The sequence below is a fragment of the Zootoca vivipara genome, chromosome 14, assembly GCF_965207765.1.
Source record: "Zootoca vivipara chromosome 14, rZooViv2.hap1.1, whole genome shotgun sequence".
In the NCBI taxonomy this organism is placed as follows: domain Eukaryota; kingdom Metazoa; phylum Chordata; class Lepidosauria; order Squamata; family Lacertidae; genus Zootoca; species Zootoca vivipara.
This window is the reverse complement of record NC_142597.1, coordinates 14,545,733-14,561,737: the sequence shown is the minus strand read 5'-3', so window position 1 is coordinate 14,561,737 and position 16,005 is coordinate 14,545,733. Positions and strand designations below refer to the sequence as shown.

The following is a 16,005-nucleotide window of genomic DNA, read 5'->3' as shown; positions in this document are numbered from 1 at the left end:
AAAAAAGGAAAATGAAAAAGGCACTTGTTTAGCTCCAGGGAGCCTAGGTATTTAAGAAGTACTGTCATACCTTGGTTCTCGAACGGCTTAGTTGTCGAACAAATCAGTTTCCGAATGCCGAAAACCCGGAAGCAAGTGTTCCAGTTTTCAAACACTTTTCCAGAAGCCAAACATCCAACGCGGCTTCCACTTGAGTGCAGGAAGCTTCTGCAGCCAATTGGAAGCCGTGCCTTGGTTTTTAAATGGTTTCGGGAGTTGAACGGACTTCCTGAATGGATTACGGTAAGTTTGAGAACCAAGGTATGACTGGGATCCAGTTCTCCACAACCACATTGGGAATGCTCTGTGCGGTTTCGGGAACCACCTCTCCAGAAAGGAGATTACAGAGCTGGATGGGAAAGGCAGATGAAAGGGCAACTAAAGCTACAAGCCTTCATCCACCTGCTGCCCTCCAGCTATTTTGAAATACAATTCCCATCAGACCCAGCCAGTTTGAGTGTGCTGATGGGAGTTGTGGGCCCCAAAAATCTGGAGGGCACCAGACGCAGGAAGGTTGTTATTCACATTTAAGCAGAGAAAAAGTTCCAGAAAATGCAGTGGGTACAATCCTAGGCCCAGCAATGCACTGGATATCGGCCAAGGGATTGGAGCATCTTCCCTGCAAGAAACGCTAAAGCAGGGGTCAGCAAACATTTTCAGCAGGGGGCCGGTCCACTGTCCCTCAGACCTTGTGGGGGGCCGGACTATATTTTGGAAAAAAATATGAATGAATTCCTATGCCCCACAAATAACCTAGAGATGCATTTTAAATAAAAGGACACTTCTACCCATGTAAAAACATGCTGATTCCTGGACCATCTGCGGGCCAGATTTAGAAGGCTATTGGGCCGCATCCGGCCCACGGGCCTTAGTTTGGGGACCCCTGTGCTAAAGCACCTTGGAGCTTGTTAAAATAGAAGATGGGTTTTTATACAGGATTGGAATTTTAGGATCCACTGTGGAATTTTTATTGTATCATGTTCTAACTGATTTTGCCAAAGTCTAGAAAAACTTGTTTTACAAGGCGCCCCACAAAGATAATAAAGGCAGAGCATTTTTCCTGAAATACAGCTTTCCAAAACATGCACTCCTGCAATGCATATTTGCAGGGGGCTGTAAGTTGGGTCAGGCTTTCAATTAACAGGAGTTGACCGCAAGGTCAGGCAACTTCCATTCTGTGTCATAAGTCTGTCTCTTATTTTCTGTGGATTTTTCAAATTGCACCAAAATCCACATATAAATGGAATACGTTTTATACACACTTTCCCCTAAATACACATTTTGTACGCATTTCCCCTCAAATCACACATTTTTGTAAGCTTTTTAAAGAACCCCCCCCTCCCCAAGTATGCATTTTGTGTGCATTTTTCCTGCAAAAAAAACCTGGAACTCACAAAATTCTGAGAAGTGCAGAATCGAATTAGCAATTGCATTCTGATTTGTATGTACGGTAAGTCTTGGAACTATGAATGAGGCCAGCTCACTTTAAAATGAGGACCAAATAAAATTATCCTCCATCCCTAAACCTGAATGCCTATCAGGCCATATCGTTTGAACCTATGCTCAGCCAAGAATCCTCCGCAATCTGGAGATCTGTGGCAGATATAGAAAGGTTCCCCAATTGTGGCAGATGTTCTGAAAAAGGCTATTCTACAACCACTGACTAAACATATCCCTTCCCCACTGGGTTAGGAGGTATGGAGGGATTCTAATAAACAGTAGGCATCATTAGCTTCAATTTATTGATGCTTCAATTTATTTAGCTTCAATTTATTTAGGCTTGTATCCCATCCCACCAGGTAAACATTAGCTGTGGTAAGTACATAATCAAACCAAGTACAGGTACCCAAAATAGTGTGTCAAGGTAACTGTGGTCAACAATACAGGGGACCTCTTGATTTGACTGCTGAAATAGGTATCATGTAAACCTCATGTTGATGAGAATGTAAACCAAGATCAATATTTTAAGCTGCAACAGTACACCTGTTTGCATGGGCTCGTGTCAAAAATAAGTGAATTGGACATATTTAGGACCAGAGTGGTAGCTTCGGCTTTTAAGCAGATCCTATTTGGGCAGTGTAAACAAGCCCCTACTAGGGAACAGAACAACTACAAAGTCATTCTAATTTCAGATGATAGGGGAACTCATATGAACAAGGTGGTGTGTATGCTGTGATTCCACATGTCCAAACACACACAAAGGGAAGAAAAGACGGAAGTTCGATATTTAATTGCTTAAGCTGCATCTCTTTGGGGTTATTCATTTATTTAAAGAATTTTTATCCCACTCTTCAGCCAAAAGAAGCTTTCAGAGCAGTTTAAAGATCAATGAAAGCAAGACAGTCCCTGCCCTCAGGCCTATACTCCAAACTACACTACAGAAAAGGAAAATAGATTGGGAAATATGCATACCCAGGTACCAATTTTTATTTACAAGTTCCTCTAATGACCAGCTGGGTTAGAAACTATTCTAGATGCTTAAATGATAACTGTGTTAAATAATGGTAAATGATTTGAAGTGTTAGTAAGGTTTGATTAACTATGTGTAATTATTAGAAAATTGGGTAAATAGATATGGAAATGTAAGAGAGTGGTACCTCGCAAGACGAATGCCCTGCAAGATGTATTTGTTGCAAGACGAATGCATCTTGCGATCTGATGGTGACTTGCAAGACGAATTCGTTTTGCGAAAAATTTGTCTTGCGAATCGTGGTTTCCCATAGGAATTCATTGGAATTTAATTAATGCGTTCCTATGGGCAAAAAAAGAACTTTCAATGCATTCCTATGGGAAACTGCGATTCGCAAGACGAATTTTTCGCAAAACGAATTGACTCGTGGAACGAATTAAATTCATCTTGTGAGGCACCACTGTATAAAGAACCCGAAGAAGGGATGGAAGGAGGTCCGAAGAAAAAAAGGTTTTGAAAAGATATTGCAACACATGGGGAATGGGGGGTAAAAATGTTCCTTTTTTTATTGGTGTTAATGTGGAATTAAATTGTGGAAAATAATAATAAAATATTTAACAAAGAAGAAGAAATTATTCAAGGAAAAGAATGAAAGGATGAGGACCCTACTTTCTCTCTCTCCCTCCCCTGCCCCGCTCCCAGCTGATCTGCATGTTCATCCAGGAAGTGCAAATAAAGTCAGTTTGTTTAAAAATGTGGATTGAACAAAATGGTCAAGGATCCTTAACCTCCAAATCATCATGCCACAAAATTATAAAAATGATGAATCTCCTTGTTTTTAACTTAATTCTAGCTACAGGCTCTGAATTATGCTAGGTAATTTGATGCTTTTGGCAATGGCAGTGGGAGGCAGCACTTTGGGAAAGCACAGCAAAGGTTGGTGGACAAGCAGAGCAATGGCCCTGAGAAGTAAGAAAGCTTTGGGGAGGGACTAGGCATTTGTTGAAGGAGAATGACTCATGAGCTGATGTTGCTGTTCCTCCCTCTGCCCAGCCAAGGACAATGTCTGGATTTCCAAAAGGTTTGTCTCACTGCCTGCCTGATCCTTCCAGCTGGCAACAGCTGTTGAGTCTTAGCACTCATAATGTGCAGCCACAAGCACTGCCTTGGAAAACGGAAAGAAAATTCTCAAATTCTGCCAAAATTTCCAAGACCACAACTATGGTTCTTCTCTCCCTAATGCAAGCAGAGCTTCTCACTCTTCTGCTGAGGCACACTCATTTTCTCAAATAAGACTGGAGTGACGCTTCTCTAGTCTTACTTAGACTGTGCAAAAAGGGCACAGAGAACTGCTGGAGCCCAGGGGGAGACCAGTCCACTCTGTTTTGGCATGCATCAGGGTTCTGGGCATGCCTCCACTTTGGAAGAAGGGAAGCCATGTGCACCAAATCGTGCAGAAGCACAACAGGGAACCTCCCCAAAGAGCAGGTTGTTTTGCTGCATCATTGCATTCAGAATGACTAAATGATCCTGTCTTACTTCATACTGAGATGCAGAAGAATTACTTGCTCCATATGACCAGAGCACAGCAAGGCCAGAAGGTGCAAATCATGTAGCGATGCAGCAGACAGCCTCCCCTGGAGATGGGTTCTCAAGTACAGTGGTGCCTTGGTTCTCAAACGGCTTGGCTTCTGAAGAAATCGGCTCCCGAACGCCGCAAACCCTGAAGTAAGTGTTCCGGTTTGCGAACGTTTTTTGGAAGCCAAACGTCTGACGCAGCTTCTGCTTGAGTGCAGGAAGCTCCTGCAACCAATCGGAAGCCACGCCTTGGTTTTTGAACGGTTTCAGGTGTTGAATGGACTCCCAGAATGAATTAGGTTTGAGAACCAAGGTACCATTGTACTTCTAAAAGGAGATCATGATCCCAGTTGGTATCTGCATTGGATTTGAATTGATTTTATACATGTGCTGGAGCTGTTTTAAACAGTGTTGAGATCTAGCTAGATCTATCTATCTATCTATCTATTTTTAAGAAGTGTTTTTATATATGCAATTGTTATTAACAGTTTTTATATACATACCTTTTTTAAAAAATAAGTTCGTATTATACATTAAATTGAAGTCATCCATAAACAAACAATTTAGACAAATTCGCAGGGGATAAGGCTATCAATGGCTACTAGCAAGGATGCTGTGCTCTGCTTTTGCAATTGGAGGCAGTTGCTGGAAGCCACAGGCGGGGAGAGTGCTCTTCTGCTTGGGTCCTGCTTGGTTAACCACAGGCATCTGGTTGGTCACTGTGAGAACAAGATGCTGGGGTCAATGGGCAACTGGTCTGATCCAGGAGGCTCTTCTTATGTTCTTCATAGCAGCAGGAGCAACACAGCAACCTTTAATTACTTAATTTATTTCTTGGATCATGCCGTTAATTCTCTTAGGGCACGTAGCTGTGGGTTACTGTCCCAATTACTAATGTCTACATGTTCAAATCTGTACCCTGGGGCCTCCCCCCCCCCTATTTCCCCCCTTCTGTATTAGGTGTAGGCATTGTGCAGACCGTTCTGAAAAGCTGGAGTCTTTCTCTTAGGTCCCGCCTAGGAAGATTTAGACTTCTCCCCACAATCCAATATCCTTTAACTGCAGCACGGTACATCAAAATTGCACGCAGCTGCACACTGCTGCTTACATAAGCCTGCCGTAATGGGGTTCTAACATACGCCAGTGCCTGGCTTTTACAGAGCATTAACCACCCAGTGTTTCTCCTGGACACACTGTACCTTTCTACGGCTAAACTGGATTAGATTGCCTCTTGCTGGAAATTGCATCTACTGTTCACAAAACACATGCTGTCATAACAGGGAAGTGTGACAGACTCTGGAAGCTGGCCTAACAGAAACCAGATGTTAAGTGAAACAAATGGACTTGTGCAACTTAAATATTATTAAGAACCACGTTGCTTAATGGATCTGACGTTTACTGATGGATGATGGGAGTGCTGAGCTGTTGCTTTTTAGAAATATATCATTCTGCTATTGACCGCCAAGTTTGCCTGCTTCTTAACTCAGGAAAGCAAAGCTACAGCCTTGAGCTTGGGTTCAGCCAGCATTTCAAGCTTTCCAATGTGCCCCATCAAATTGGAAATTGGTCGAGGGGTGCTCAACTGCGTCCATTTAGGGTAGTAACTGCTCCCGGGCATTGGTTTCGGGAGGGGAGGAATCAATTCATACCAATTTTCTAAATGGGTTGAGAGAATATCGGAAGTTTGCGTTGACAGATCCATATACATGGATTTGCAGTGGTTGAGCCACACTGACCCTGTTCAAAAATCAATGCCTGATTAAAAGTAATAATTACAAGAGCACAAGCTTTTAAATGTTAAATAGTGGTGCCTTCCGCTGGATTACTTCAGCAGTTGATGGCTGGAGCACAGCTAAGAGACGGCCCCTGTCAGGATGCAGGAAAGGACAGAAGAGGACAGAAGTCAGGTGGAGGCAAACTTTAGAAAGCAAGAAGAGAAGAGTACCTCTACTTGCTTGACCTGGAAGCTTTTATACAGGCCAGGAAGCAACACCTGATCCACTCCAGCATGTTGCATTAAAGAGGCTCTTTCACTGATCTATTACCGGTATTTCCACCTTTGTGTAAAGCACAATGGGAGCACAATGTCAGAGTTCAGGAACGTAGCTGGGAGTCAAAGTCAAGGAACATGCAAAAACACACCACTGAGTCAGGAAGGCGGCTGTTGCCCAGGAAAGCCCAAAGAGAACAAAAGAAGTGCCCTTACTTGTCTATCTAGTCCAGCATTCTCTTCTCACCATGATCTATGGGAACCATGCAGCAAGTGGGACCTGAGTGTAACAGCACTCTCCCAGAAACCAGTATTCAGAGGCATAGCACCTCTGACAGCGGAGGAAAAACATGGCCACTGTGACTAGTAGCCATTGGAAGCCTCATCCCCCACGAATTTGTCTAATCCTCTGCTGAGGCCACACAAATTGAGGGCCATCACTACCTCTTGTGGGAGCAACTTCCATAGCATGGTTGTGTGCTATCTGTCCTTTATCACCCTCCGAGTCTAGAAAAGCCCAATGGCCTGCCTGGGAGGGCAGGGCATGTCTCTAGTCTGCGAACACTTTGCTGGCCTAACAACAGCCCCAAAACCTGCAGCTCTGATAGCTCACACCACACACACAAAGGAAGGCTCCCAGTTCTAGACCTGGCAATTCTAGCTTAATCCATGCAAGAGGAATCCCCATTTGACATCATGTTAAGTCCTAAATTCAAGATGAAATATGGGTGCTAATCCTGGCACTAATCTATGCTTTGATGTGTAAGGCCAGCAGATGGAAAAGAAGGGGGGAACCGTGGGCCTCTCTTGCATCCCTATGGTCTTCTCCATTTAGGGTGTTATTTTCACAGACCCGTACTAAGTGTGGGGGGTGGTGGCAGGAGATGGGATTTTGTCTGAAGCAGCTCCGGGTTTACTTGCTTCCTTTACACCAGTGCAAGTCACTGCTTTCCCAGCTCATGAATAATGTCCAGTTTCCAGAACTACCAATCAGTTCAGGTGCCAACTGCCATATTTTCTGAACATAGCTTTGGGAAATTGAGCCAAATCAGAAGCCATTCGGAGGCAAGGTGTACACACCAACAGGCACGCAAACCAGGTTTTTTGTGCTTTTAAGAGGAGTTTCTGCTGGAGCAGGAGGTAGTTAAGTGGCACAGCAAATGCTTTGCATACGCAAAGGTCTCAGGTTCAATCCTAGGCATCCCCAGCTAGAGCTGGAGAAAATTCCAACCTGAAAACCTGCAGAAGCGCTGACAATATTGAGTTAGGTTGGTCAATGATCTTCCACTGTTCCCATCAATAGAGATCAAATCAGGCATGTACGGTGTTTCTCCTAAAATAAGACACGTCTTACATTTATTTTTCCTCTAAAAAAATACACCGCGGCTTATTTTCGGGGGATGTCTTATTGTTAAGTATGGTACAGGGCTTTCTTGCGCCGCCCACTGAGCCTGCTGCTGGGTCCCAGGGCTTCACGCGGCACGGCTGTGGCTGCTGCCGGCTCCTGCCGTGTCCTGCAGCTTTGCGCGCCGCCCGCTGCTGGGTCCTGGGGCTTCACGCAGCGCGGCGCGGCTGAGGCTGCTGCCGGCTCCTGCCGGGTCCTGCGGCTTCACCCGCCGCCCGTTGAGCCCGCTGCCGGGTCCTGGGGCTTCGTGCGGCGCGGCTGAGGCTGCTGCTGCTGCTGGCTCCTACGGCTTCGTGCGCCGCCCGCTGCCGGGTCCCTGGGCTTCACGCGGCGCGGCTGGGGCTGCTGCCGGCTCCTGCCGAGTCCTGCGGCTTCGCGCGCTGCGCCGCACCGCACCGCATGAAGCCCAGGGCCCCAGCAGCGGGCGGCGCGCGAAGCCGCAGGACCCGGCAGCAGCCCCAGCCGTGCCGCACCGCGTGAAGCCCAGGGACCTGGCAGCGGGCGGCGCGCGAAGCCGCAGGACCCGGCAGGAGCCAGCAGCAGCAGCAGCCTCAGCCGCGCCACGTGAAGCCCCAGGACCCGCTGCTGGGTCCCTGGGCTTCACGCAGTGCAGCGCGGCGCGGCTGGAGCTGTTGCCGGCTCCTGCCGGGTCCCGCGGCTTCGCGCGCCGCCCGCTGCCGGGTCCTGGGGCCCGTTCAGTCGGAGCTCCGCGCGTCGCTGGGCTGGGGCTCCCGCTGGGCTGGGGCTCGGCACGGCGCGCGCTGCTGCGTTTGCCGGCTCCCTCTGGGTCGTCCCGCTGGCTCCCCCAACACGTCTTATTTTGGGGGGATGTCTTACATTTTTTGGCCTTTCAAAGATCGTGCCATGGCTTATTTTAGAGGCACGTCTTATTTTAGGAGAAACACGGTATATACAACCACTTGTGGGCAAATGTGTGAATGGCCTTTGCTGAAAAGTGAGGGAACAATGCAAAAACTCAGCCTATTTAGTTGGACTTGTTTCACGCCTGCAAGTTTACACAATGCTAAAGTCATCAAGTGATGGAACAGGCCTGCAGTAATTCATACCTGAAGTCAATGCCAAGAGAGATGACATGGAAGAGAGAGGTTTTCCTCTATGTCATGTGACCAAGTCCAAGTGCCAGTGAAGTCTAGCCTCCCGCTCTTTGGGAAGAGGCGAAATACCTGGAGCAGACAGAGCAAACAGCCACCAGGCAACCAAATCAGAAGTGCAAACAGACAGACACTCTAGTGGCTTTCCTTACTGATGAGTTGCCCAGACTAAGGAAGCAATCCTCCGCACACGTATCTGGGAATCAGGGATTTACTTCTCAGTAAACATGCACAGGATTGCATGGGAAGAGTGTAGCAAAATTTGGAATTTTATAATCAGACAGAGGGACTTGACTGGCTCCCTGGGATGACCAGGTTCCCAAGCCCTGGAGAGTTTTCGGGTTCCCAGGCTATGGTCCACAGATCACTAGTGGTCCACAAGCTTCATTCAGATGCCTGCGGCATGTCCACATTAGATATTCATATTAATTTTTATCTGTTCTATTACAATTTGAATTCTGTGGAATGCCAATTGTAATAAAAGAAGCAATAAAGATACAATTAAAAATCATACAGCATCTGGTACAATGCATTAAAATCACGAGAACAGGCAGAAAAATCAGTAAATGATCTGCCAGGACCCTGACCTATTTTCAAGTGGTCCATGGAGGAGTGGGGGACTTGGGAATCAGCCGTCTATGTTAGGATCTTGGCTTTAAGGGCTTACATTTCTCTTATCAGACCTGGTTAAGTAAGGAGTATGAAGTGGGTCTATGGATCCCGGTTCAAGGCCAAGGGCACCAAACATTGCCGCTGCTGCACCTTTCACATACGTCAGTTCGGTGTAATCTACCATCTGTCTCATGGAAATGAGCTTTTCATGAGATATTTTAGGCATATGGCTGATGCAAATGCTAAATGGGATTCTCTTATGGAAAATATCCCTTTGCGGTGAAGCCTTGCTGCCTCTCGAGGACTAATCAAGATTAGCTTGTGCTGATCAGCTTGGAGTAACAAGACCTAATCACAGGACGAACTGATAACAATTGGCTTAAACAAAAAGACAGGCTTGCTATTCAGATAACGTCTGAGTCAGTTACTAGAGGTGAGAAACCAAGCGAGTGACCCCACCACACACACTTCACCTCCCTGTTGCCATAAATTTATCTCCTTCAGATAATTGATTTAACAGCAGGCACTTAGATTTGCCAAGACTTTGTTAAAGCAAATCCCCAGCAGAAATGTTTACAAAGGCTTACTTCATTTTGATTTCAAAAGAGAGGCAAAAAAGTAACACACCTACTAAGTCCGGAAGCTGCTTTTGCATAAGCCCATAAGCGAAATAGCAACTTTCAAATAACTCAAAGAGACAAGATCGTCAGCACATGTGTGTTTCAGAAGATTTCTGTACTAAATAGTGGATCATGAGGCATTAATCTGCGTTTCCCTCTAGCCATCGGTGCCAAGAGTGTCGGAGTGCAGAGAGAAGTAGATAGATAGGGGCAACAGTTCTTTAACTCCCCCCCCCATGGACCACTTAAATTGCTGTGGATTTCAGCAAACCACTCAATTAACTCCCCCCGCCCCCACTAGAAATCAAAGCACTCACATTTCAAAAACTGTAGCCCTGTCTTTCTAAGCAATGGGTATGCCTGTTTTCATAAGCAAAGTTCTGTGAAGTCCATCTCCATCACCATCAGAAAGAAACATAAGCCAAGCACAGCTATTCGTGGCGGTTCCACAACCTATCGTACCTACAGACACAACCTCAAGGGACCTAGCAGACCACAAGCAGTCCATGGACCATAGTTAGAGAACTAAAAGATTATTGGTTTTGTAGTATGGCACCCATTAGACCACAAAGCATAACCTCAAACCCATTTTGCAAACTTTTCCTGCCTAGACATTTTCGGCCAATTCACAAGCCTGGAGTTCCACTCTTATTTCAAACCATATCATTAAACAAAACAAAAAGGTTGAGGAGCTATAAATTCTGGATCAGCTGTGTGCAAGCTCAGATGAGCTTTAAGAAGTCTCTCTCTCTCCCACCTTTACTCTCCCATCCTGCACAGGCAAGTGATTAAATGCCATCGATTTCTGAAGCCAAAAGCAACCTGTAATAAATCCTGGGGAAATCAAGAGTGAGCTGCAGGATTCAAGGCAAGAGGAAATCTAGGTTTACAGGCTCTACAGGGAGCTGAGCAGCTGGCACCTCAAGGACCCTTTGCTTTCCTGACAACTCTCCCCCCTTTTGGGGGGGGGGCTAAAGGAATTAAAACTCTGGAATGATCCCCAAACTGTTAAAAATGACTGGAGGCTGGGCAGAGCCTTACCCTGGCTGAGTTCATGATTTACTCTGCCTGCACACTTTCCTCCCTGAAATTTTAATGAGAGGTTTTTAACGTCAAAAGCCAAAAGAGATTACAAGCCGTCCCATAAGTCATCCATATTCTATTAAGAAAAGGAAAAAGGAAAAAGAGGCTTCCCAGGTTCTGGAGCTGTGTCACAGCAACAGCTTTGGAGTCAGAAACCAAGGGCAGCTGCAGACAAATGGCAGGGAGCAACTAATTCACAAACTACCGTACAGCTTGCTGATCAGACGCTGGCAATGCGGTGGGTGGCTGTCTAGCCCCTGCTCCACTGCTGTGCAGGCAATAATATATGCAGGCAAGACTTTGTATGCAAAACAACCTCATCTGTTTAAAAACAGCCTGGGAGAAAGCTGAAACGTTCGGATAATCAAATATTTGGATAAATGGAAGCGCTGGAGAGCAGCCTTGGAGATAAAACTCCCCTTCCTCCCACTGCATACATACAGCAACTGCACCAGCTCAGCGGCTCATATTTATTTGAGAGTTACAGGATAGCTTCAGCAGCCTGACAAGCCACTTAATCATAAAATAGCTTTACTTGCCCTAGAATAATGGATGAGGGCTTCCTAACTTGAAAGCAAGCTGCCAGGATTGCTTTCATGTGGCGCACTTCCACAGCACTGGGGGGGGGGGGGTTTGAGAGTGAATAGTACAGTCATGTCACTGGAGCCCATTATGTGGGTCTTTCTTACCTGACTGGCAGGGCCTAAGCTGTGGGATTTCCTCCCCACAGAGGTGTATCTGGCACTTTCACTGCACCACTTTTGACTAAGCTGAAGATGCACTTCTTTCCCTTCTTCTTTCCCTGGCTTTGAACACCTAAGAAACAGCACATATATTTTAGGACCCACCCTAACTGGGATTGCAATTTGCTTTAAGATGTAATTTGTTTTAATTCTGTGTCTTGCTATAATCTGCCTTGGCACTTTCTGGGGAAGGGCAGAAGTGATCATCATCATCATTCAGGTGAGAAACAGCCACCCAAAAAGACTTGTCCATCTGATTCCAATAGGGAAACGCTCCCCGGAACTGTGGAACCACAGCAAACAGAAGTTAGGACAATCCACTGTGTGTGTATGTGTGCATGGGAACACAATGTAAGTGAGGAGCTTCAAGAGCCACTATTTAAATTTACACACACACACACACACACACACACACACACTGGTTTTTCAAATTAGAATTTTATCTAACATACAACATAAAAACAAGATTCCAAAGAATTTCCTGGACTTTCCTCCTCCCCTCTGTGGGTCCTATTATTAATCATTTCCTCCTGCATCTTTTATAATAATCCAAATATTTTACATCTCCATTATATCCAAAATTCCACAAGAGCCACCATTTCTGGGAGGCACCAGCTGCCCTATCCAAGGCTATGCATGGCAGAGAAAAGCTTTGAAGCCAGGTCTCCAACTTGGGAGCAGAATTCTAAATCGTGGGGAGAGGAGGCTCCTACAAGAGGCAGTGATGGCCACCAACTTGGATGGCTTTAAAAGAGGATTAGACAAATTTAATAGAAGACAATGCTTTTGCTGGGGCGAGTCCTGCAGCACTCAGATCCTGCTTGTAGCCTTCCCATAGGCAGGTGGCTAGCCACTGTGAGAACAGGATGCTGGACTAGTGTTGGCCTGATCCAGAAGGCTCTTTTGTTTTTCATGAGGGCCTTGAACCCAAGTCTTGACTTGCACTCACAGGATCTTACTAGCTCTGTCACATACACAAAAAAGAGGTAGACATCAGTTCTAACCTAGGAGAAGAAGAAATGGTATCCCCTTTTAAAACAGAGGCAGAGAGCATAATGGCTCTCTTCCAGCTCGCACAGTTAAGTTTGGTCTAGCGACAGCAACAGTACCAAGGGTGCATCACAGGCAACCGAAAAACAACAACACACCCGCAAAAGCTATTAAAAATTAAAGCCGTGCTTTATAGCCTCATAATGGCTTCATTATACCCGTTAGGTTATGTAAGCTCAGAGGAGACACACCTTAAAAGGAGCATTAACTAGATAATAAAGTAAGTGTTTCACACATGCCTCTGAGGGATGCTGGCGAACAAGCAGGAAGGTGGGAGAGGCAGAAGGCTGCTAGAACTTGCAACTCTTCAATGCCATCAAAAGGAGAAAAGTGTTCTGCTTCAAATGTCCTGTGGGCTTGGCAGCTTGGACAGGCACACTTTTCACTTTCGGCCTACCGACCGACCAAAGCCAAACCATTGCATTGTAAGAAGCCAACTAAGAAGCCAAACCATTGCATCGTACTTTTTGTTGTTGTTGTTCTGGTTGGCTCAGCACCAACAAAGTTCTGTTCTTCTCCTGGTTCAGGCCTAGACAAGGTTCCATAATCAGTACGGCATACTTGAACTGGTTCAGTTTTGCTTCCCAAACCAGGCTAAGTATTCAGAAATACTACCATCTACCCTATTCCTCCAGTGGTGGATTTATGTTCCTAGTATCGCTTCAGTATGTGTATGTGTGTATAATAACCTGCTTTTCCTGCAAGGAGCTCTGGGCAAAGGACATAGTTTGTCTCCCTTTTTAGTCTCTCACCAACCTTATGAGGTAAGTTGAGCTAAAAGACAGGTTTGCTCCAGGGTTACCCATTAAGCTTTATAGCTGAATGTGGATTTGAGCCTGAGTCAATTTAGCGGCATCCCATGGTTGATGCTCTGCTTTAAGCTGGATGTTGAAGCCACCTTGGGTAGTATTCAACTAAGTTCCACGCAGAGTAGACCCATGGAATTTAATAAACCTAAGTTGGTCAAAGCCATTCATTTCAATAGACTTACCCTGCACTGGACTAGAATTGCAAATAACACTCCGCTTTCAAACTTCTAGCTCTGTATCCAACTGTCAATGCAGACCATTTCATGCTAATGGAGCAAGCCACTCAGAGTGGACATTCCCACCACCAATCAGCCCTTCCCCCTCCATCAAAGTTGACCAGCAGAGGGTGGAGAACTGCGGGATCTGGCCCACCAGCTGAATCCAGTCCCCTGACCCCACCGTATTCTGTAACTGCAGTATCACCAAGGGAAAGACCTTTTTTGTAGCACTGTCCTGTCATACTTAACATAAACCTGGACACCAGCTTGACTCAAATCTAAAACAGTGGTCACCTTAAAACCTGGTTAAGACCCAGGGGAGGTATCATCATACAGGCCCATTTCATCTCCAAATCAAGATCAGAAATCAGTTTGTCTCTATTTTTGCCGCCAGGCTGAATTCCATTGTTTCAGATCTCGTGGACATGGAGCAAAGCAGTTTTACCTGTGGAAGATACTTTTTGACTTCTGTGTGTAGACTCCTTAATATCACAGGGCACAATAAATCCACAAAACAACAGTTGGTATTATATACCCTGGACACCTTGCCCTTTTCAGATTAAATCCAGAGCATGCCTGTCTGTCCTGAAATGGATCTCAGAGAGGTTAATGGGGCTTGATCCAAGGGAGTATCCTTGGAAATGCCGACTTAGTTGACTAGCATGCACCTGCAGGCCTTCTGGACAGTTGCACCGTTGCTTTACCCTCAAGCTGCTCATGTATTCAGATTTTGTGGTTTTTATTCAGTATGTTAATTGTTTGTACTGTACAGTGGTACCTTGGTTCTCGAACTGTATCTGTTCTGAGAGTCCGTTCGATTCCCGAAACCATTCGAAAACCAAGGCGTGACTTCCAATTGGCTGCAGGAGCTTCCTGCAGTCAAGCGGAAGCTGCATCGGCTTCCAAAAAGCGTTTGCAAACTGGAACACTTACTTCCGGGTTTGCAGCGTTCGGGAGACGATTTGTTCGAGAGCCAAGCCGTTCAAGAACCAAGGTACCATTGTATTTTATTGTAAGCTGCCCAGAGATCTTGTGTATTTGGGTGGCATATCAATATAGAAAATGAATAAATTAATGTTACAGAAATCAAATAACCCGGGGGGGGGGGGGGGAGAGAGGACTGAACCAGCAACAGGTCATTCTTCCTGCCATTCAGTAACAGTTGCGGCTTAGAATGGTTCTTGGATTCTTGTCCAAGGATGCCACCTTGTGGAAATTGCAGCATATTGTTAGAAGTCACTGAAAGGGAGAAAAGCGCTCACAGTTGCAAACAGGATGCCTGTCTATTCCATTGGTCTGCACAGAGGTCTTCTGAACAGCACAAAAAGATGTGCCTGTTGTAATAATACCACTAACACCTAGTAGAATAGCAGTTGAGAACTTTACCAATGTCAAGCCAAGGTTTAAATTCTGATTCTTGCCTGGACTAAGGATTGATAACAAACAGAATTATATGGGATGCTAAACTAAAGCAAGTGCTTTTCCCCAAATGAGTCATGTCAGAATTGCTAAAACTGCAGAGTTAGGGAACATCCCCCAATCCAATACAGTATGTTAACAGCAGATATATCTCATGATTGAACACCTGTGTCTCATTGGTGACTGCCTTGATGTTTTCCTACATGCTTCTCTCAAGCATAGGAGGCAGCGTTCTGGATGAGTCTTATGTCCAATAAATGATTTAAATCCTTGGGGAAAGCATGCAATGTGACCCCCTGCTAGGAATATATCAGTTCAAGACACAGGCAGGGAAAGGGTACATATCTAAAGGCTTCCTCCATGAAGGTGGGGAGGATCCATGCCTATGGAAAACTAGCATATCAAGTTCCTAGCCTAGTCCTTCCTCTTGACATTCCGTTTTTTTCATATGGGTTTAAATCAAAAGGTGATCCTGCACTTGCATTCTGAAGTGACACAGTTCTAACAGAACTATGCCATGAGGGCAAATCTGAACCAGGGAATAACCAGCTCACACTTGCCCTCTACACTACATGCTAAAATATATTGGCTTCTACCAGAATATATGAGAACATGAACTGTTCCTGTATTTCACTGCAGAAACAGCAGGCACCTTTATACACCTGCCAGGGTCCCAGTACTGTCTTGGAACCACTGCATTATGTAACTAAGTCTGTGAGCTGCCCTTTTATATTTCCCCATAAGGCTTTTGATTGGTGCTTATGTTGGATCCTGAAGCATTGTGCAAAATTTTAAGTGCTGGCTTGTAGCTGCCCACTATACAGTACACCAAGGTTTTTGGGGGTATGTGGGTAGGATTGAGGACAGCTTGCCAAGTGTACTCTCAAACCTGGGGCCAGCCCTAGAGAAGAATTCCA

General features: G+C 45.5%; 1 protein-coding gene across 2 annotated transcripts in view; it reads right to left on the bottom strand.

The window, feature by feature from the left end:
• Nucleotides 1–16,005, bottom strand: part of DCPS (decapping enzyme, scavenger) — a 62,325-nt gene that overhangs the window by 39,596 nt on the left and 6,724 nt on the right. The window lies entirely within an intron of this gene.